Here is a 6,540-nt window from a genome sequence, read left to right on the forward strand (position 1 = left end):
CATAAGCTTTTATGGCCAAATAAATTACCTTGAAAGGCTTTGAGATCTACATAGATGGATGACCTCATGCTTTTGTAAGGTTGGCATGATACAAATTCATACGGTACGCAAAGCAAGGAAATGGGGAAGCATGCATTCCTAGCCAAACGCAAACAAAAGTTATACAAGCTCTTTTTGAGTGAGGATAACTCAGATGCCCCAACACCCAATCCTCTCCTTTGGGATAACTCACTTATACCGACTCTTTTTGAGTGAGGATAACTCAGATGCAGAAAACCTGTTAAATATCCGTAACGCCGCTACGGGCGTTACTACAGGAGGGGACGGCCTCTGGCTCACTACCCAGCCATAGAGGAAGAATGAGGATTGCCCCTCATCCCCCAGGCTATATAGTGTGTGGCCTGCCGTCCACACTAGCCTGGCCGCCCATGACTCCGCATGGGCATCCTCTCCAACTGAACCCCGGACATGGCCATCCGGTCTGCCGTCTATCACACAGGCGTTACAGCCTACGTGACATTACCCCCTCCCCCTAAGAAGAGTTTTCGTCCTCGAAAACAAACTGGGGAAACCTTTTGGAAATTGCACTACGGCGTTCCCAGGTAGCTACCTCCTCATCCCTATCTGTCCATTTAACAAGTACCTCCTGGTACACTTTATGTCGGGTTTGTTTGTCACGATACTGTAGAATCTTTTTAGGTTCATGTGGTATCTTTGGTGGCTCTATCAAGTCCACCAAAATCTCTGGAGAAACTGCGTTCTCTAACCCGTGAACTGATTTCTTCAGTTTACTGACATGGAAGACAGGATGGACTTGAGAACTCTCCGGTAACTCAAGTTTATATGCTACGTCCCCAATCTTCTTAAGGATTTTAAAAGGATCACAATATCTCGGAGAAAGTTTATCACACTTTCCCATTTTCATGGTTTCTGACTGCGCAGGAACCTTGAGGAATACAAAGTCACCTTCTGCAAAGGTCACCTTTCTACGTCCTTTATCCGCATAAGTTTTAGCGCGATCCTGAGCGCTACGAATGCTCTCACGTGCGGCTCTGAGCATATCATTCATATCTTCAAGGAAATCCTTGACAGATTGAATCTTCTCCTTTTCTAGGCCTACAGCCATCGGAGATCTCGGCTGGAATCCATACATTAACATGAATGGTGTAAATCCAGTCTCGCTAAATGCTTGGAGCTGTTATAAGCAAACTCCAATATGGACAAATATTCTTCCCAATTTGATTGCTTCTTACTTACATAAGAACGCAATATATTCTCGAGTACTTGGTTAACCCTTTCTGTTTGACCATCAGACTCCAGATGATCTACCATACTCATACTCAGAGTAGTATCCAACTTTTTGAAGACTTCCCTCCAAAAATGACTGTTGAACTTTCTATCTCTATCCGACACTATATTTGCGGGCAAGCCATATAGCTTGTAGAGATGTTTAATAAAGAGTTTTGCCAACTCTGGCGTTTTAACCGTTTTCTTGGTTAACCTATCCACCACCACCTAGACCGAGTCATTCCCTCGACTTGTCATGGTGGGTAAACCGGTGAATGAAATCCATGGAAATGCTTTCCCATTTCCCTTGAGGAATGCTTAAAGGATGGAGCAAGTTCCCAACCTTTAGCCTTTCATGCTTACTGACCTGACACTTATTGCATTGCAGCACATAAGTCTGGACGTCCTTGAACAAACTAGGCCAATAAAATTGTCGTTTGACTAGTGCATAGGTCTTTTGTATCCCGAGATGACCAGCACTTGGACTATCGTGACTTTCTTTAAGAATGCATGCTCGAAAGTCACCAATAGTTGGTACACACACCCTACCCTTGTAGAGTAAGTACCCGTCGTCAATGGAGTAGTTAGCATACTTCTCCCCCCGACGAAGTTTAGCATCATCCTTTGAAACCGTGTCGGAAAACAAAGGTGATGAAGGGCCTACGTCTGAGCTCTCCGGCTCAAAACTATACCCCGAAGACTCGGCTAGCCTCTCCGGACTAACTCTCGCCTCGCTACCCGCCGCACCTATGGCCAGTCTCTCCGGACTAGCATTACGTGCTGATGAGGAAGGTGGGCGCGGCTGTGATAAAGTGTGTACGCGTACAGCGTGCCAGACCTCTGTAAAGATAGGATCATGCTCACACAAGCCACGGAGTGATTCCAATAACTCATTCTTGAAAACCGTAAAGCTTAACTCATTAATTTGTGGCATGCGGCTAAGCGCATCCGCCACAACATTATATTTATCCCTTTGGTAGCGAATCTGAAGGTCAAACTCCTGTAGGAGCTCCGCCCACCGAGCTTCTGACCTTTCAACTCGTTTTGACTCGAAAGCCATGTCAGGCTTTCGTGATCCGTACGTACTTCAAAAGTGGCACCATATAAATAGTGTCTTCACTTTTTAAGTGCATGTACGATGGCCAGGAACTATCGCTCGTAAGCCGAGTAGTTACGCTGAGCCCTATCTAATTTCTTGCTCTCAAATGCAACAGGGCATCCCCTTTGCAAAAGCATGGCTCCGATGGCCTCACCACTAGTGTCTGTCTCCAAGACAAACGGCTCAGTAGGGTCAACTATAGTCAAAACAGGTGCAGCTGCTATGGCTACCTTAAGTTTTTCGAAGCTTCTTTTGTTGGTCTCCCTCCCAACATATATTCTTTGTTTTTGTGTGCAATTGATCCGTCAATGGGACTTCGCGTAGTCCTTTACATACTGTCGATAAAACCCCAACATGCCAAGAAAAATCTGCAGTTCTTCGAGATTTTTCGAGGTTAGCCACTTGAGAATAGCTTCCACTTTCTCAGGTTCCATCCGCGTACCATGGGCGGATATAATGTGATCCAAATAGTGAATTTCTCTTTCAAAAAATTCACATTTGCTCTCCTTCGCAAATAGCTTGTGTTGTCGCAATAACTGGAACACTAATCGCAAATATGCCAAGTGTTCCTTACGCGTTTTGCTGCACACAAGAATATCATCTAGGAAAATTACTACGAATTTTCCTAAGTATAGACGTAAAACACTGTCCATCAGCATCATAAAAGCCGCTGGAGCATTGGTTAGCCCAAACGGCATAACCAAAAACTCAAAGTGACCGAATCGTGTCCTGAATGCTGTCTTCGCAACATCTTCGACCTTAATTCTAACCTGATGATACTCAGATCTTAGGTCTATCTTAGAGAAATCGACCCATAGAGTTGATCAACCAACTCGTTCATACGTGGCATAGGGTACTTATTCTTAATCGTGACTTAATTAAGAGCCCGATAATCTATGCACATGTACATAGAACCGTCTTTCTTCTTTACCAAAAGAATCGGTGATGCCCAAGGACTCGAACTAGGGCGAATAAACCCTTTCTCTAAGTATTCAGTCAACTACTTTTCCACCTCCATTGCCTCAGAGTGGCTCAACCTATAAGCAGGCTTGCTTATTGGTTTGGACCGAGGCATAACTTCGATGCCATGGTCTACTTCCCTTAATGTGGTAAATGATTTGGAAGCTCTGTAGGAAAGACATCTTGAAATTCCTGCAATAAACTTTTCAAAGCATCTACGTACTTTGTTTTTAGAGTCTCTTTTGCCTTGGACTTTGTTGTTTCATCATCACATGCATGCCAAACAGGGTTTTCAGAAAACAGTGGGTCTCTTCCAAGGCTTTGTTTTCCATGTTTGTCTACGCAAACATTACTTTCAGTTTCAGCTACGAAAACAGAATTTACAAGAGGGTAACAAGCGTATACTTGTGCTACCTGGCCGCTGCGGACCGCGTGGCATAACTCGAGCGATGATATAAGTTGTGAAAAGGGGACACTACGGTCTCCCTGTAGGGTGATGATATTACCCCCAGATTCAAACTGTAATGTGGTGTGTAAATAACTCCGAACTAGGCTAGGACCGAGGCTATACAGCCACTCCGTGCCTAAGTAAACATCTGCTCTAGCCACATGCATGACCTGAAAGTCAAGCACGGCCTCATAGTTCTGCATGATCAAAGGGACTCCCAAGACCACGGGATTCCATACCTTTTTATCATCATAACCATTGGCCAAACCAACGGTATACTCATGATCACTTGCGGTCTCTTTTAATTTCAACTTCTTGACCAATGAATAGTTCAAAAAGTTTTGGCTAGCCCCATCATCTATAAAGACAGTGACTCTGCGGCCACCTATGGTGCCATACATGCGCACCATGTCATGTGGACCAACGCTAGGCTGCCACATTACTGGTGTCACTGAACAAGCGTGACGCTCGTCTCACAATGACTCACCGTAACCTCTCTGAACTCTCCGGCACTGAGAGGTAGCGTCTACATCGTGTGCAACTGCCTAGAGGATTTACCATCACCTTAGGCGCCTTGCCACTAGTGCTTGCTTTTAGCTTTGGGCCTTGTTGTGCCCCACTATATTGCAGTTGAAGCAACGATTTTCCTTTTGTGCTTGCAAGTACTGCTCCTTTTTGTGGGTTTCAGAACTTTCTTTTTTCTTGAAGGGTCTTGGTTTTTTAGACCAACGACCTCCTCTCCGTCCTCTCCCCTGATTTTTCACTACGGAAACCCCTTTCTTTTAAACCCCCGACCCCTTTTTTTCTTTATCCACTGATCTCCCTGCCCCATCTCGCGCACCACGATGCTTGATGTCATCATAGATTTGCACATACTTGATGGCCTGAGAGAGGTCCTTAGGCTGCAAGGGCTCTACATACTCAAGATAATCATTTGTTAGGCCTCGTTTGAAGCCCTTCAATGTTTGGAATGCATCGATTCCCTTCAACTTGAGTATGAGCTCTCTGTAGTCAGAGATGTACTGGTGGGTGAGGGTCTTGTGTTCTATCGAACACTTGTCCCATGCATCCCAACTTCTCTCTTCTTCATTGCCTAGCAAAACTCCTTTCGAAACATTGTTTCGAAAGCTGCCCAAGTGGTAGGGTGAGTGGTAAGACTCATCCACCACTTGTATGCCTTGCCAGACAATAAGAAACTAGCCTCTACTACGGGCTGCACATGGCTAGGCTGCTTACACAGCTCATGAATGTCCGACCATTTTGCTAAGAACATATTAACAGAATCCTTGTTACGCTCTCGTTCCTCACCGCCAAAACTAGGCAACTTAAAATCTTTAAGTAACGCCGAGGCTGCCTCTACGCAGGCACTGCGGCCTGTCCTCCCGTGACCACGGGTGAGGCTGCGCTCACGCGTGTCGCAGGCGGGCGTCTATCACGAGGAAGAGGAGAAGATGTCGAAATAGCAGACAACACGTCTAGTCGTGTGGAGATGCCCTGCAGCATCGTGACAACGTCATCCTGGACCCTCTGTAAGGTCGTCAATTGCGTGTTAACATATCTAAACATCCCACTAGAGCACTCCGTCTCCGTGAGGATGTCAGCAGGGTCAGTAATGTACTAGTCAAAGTCGTGGTCTGCCAAGAGGTCATCGTCCCCCTCGGCGACGTCAATGTGTCCATATAATCCAACTCATCGGCCGGAGCGAGGTCAGCCAGGTCGGCGGCCTCTACGGGCATGCCAAGGTCAAGGGTAGGGTCACGAGACGTGGAAGGCACCTGCGGGTCACGAGACGTGCTCGGAGAGCGCCCCTCCGAACGGGAGACGGCTTGGCGTCTACGGCCAGCCAACTCGGTCAGGGTAAGGCCCGCGACCGAGGAGAGAAGTCTTGAAAAACCTACCGGACTAGTGGGTGGGGACACACTGGGACGGGCAGACATTTTTATTTACTTGCAATGTAAACAATGCAATAAACCAGAAATACACAACAGTAACAGTAAAAAACAAGGTAAGAACGTCTTTGTACAAGTTTAGTTACTCGACGCTACGGTCGAGGAGACAGCTTTTGTTTTGCAAACAATTTACAAGGCACAATGGCCTTCGACCACTTGCTCTAGGCGCTACGGCCTAGGAATTTCGAGGCGTTATGGCCGTATGTTTTCTCCTCTAGGTGCACACGTGCAATGCACACGTGCTAGATGAAATTTTCTCTAGGCGCTACGGCCATAGAAGTGTTCACTAGGCACAACGGCCATAGAACGGCTCTCTCTCAAAGGACTCGGCACTACGGCCGTGGGATTTGTCTCTCTCTTAGCACGCGACGCTACGGCCGTGTGCGGTGGGTCTCTTTCGTGGAAAACGGGCACTACGGCCGTGTTGGGTTTGTTTCGTGGGGTGTATTGTTGTTTTGTGTTTTTTTTTAAAAAAATAACGGGCCAGGCCGGCCCTCGCCACTTCGGGCGTGGCCGCCCGCCGCTGGGGAGTGTCCACAACAACGGGCCCGATTCTGGCCGCCGTCGCCTGACTGGCCGCCCGCTGGGCTGGCCGCCTGGGCCGGCCGCCTGGGCTGGCCATTTGGGCTGGTCTTCGCCCCCCTTCAAACGTGGTCTTCGCCCCCACCCACTCAAACGTGGTCTTCACCCCCACCCACTCAAACGTGGTCTGCTCCAGCAGTCGTGGGGCTGGTGTCGCCCCCCCCCCACACACAAGTTCAACGAAACGCTTTTCATTCCAGACAAGCTTCAACAAT

The sequence above is a fragment of the Cibotium barometz genome, chromosome 4 (genome assembly GCF_041138505.1).
Source record: "Cibotium barometz isolate CiBa-2024 chromosome 4, ASM4113850v1, whole genome shotgun sequence".
In the NCBI taxonomy this organism is placed as follows: Eukaryota; Viridiplantae; Streptophyta; class Polypodiopsida; order Cyatheales; family Cibotiaceae; genus Cibotium; species Cibotium barometz.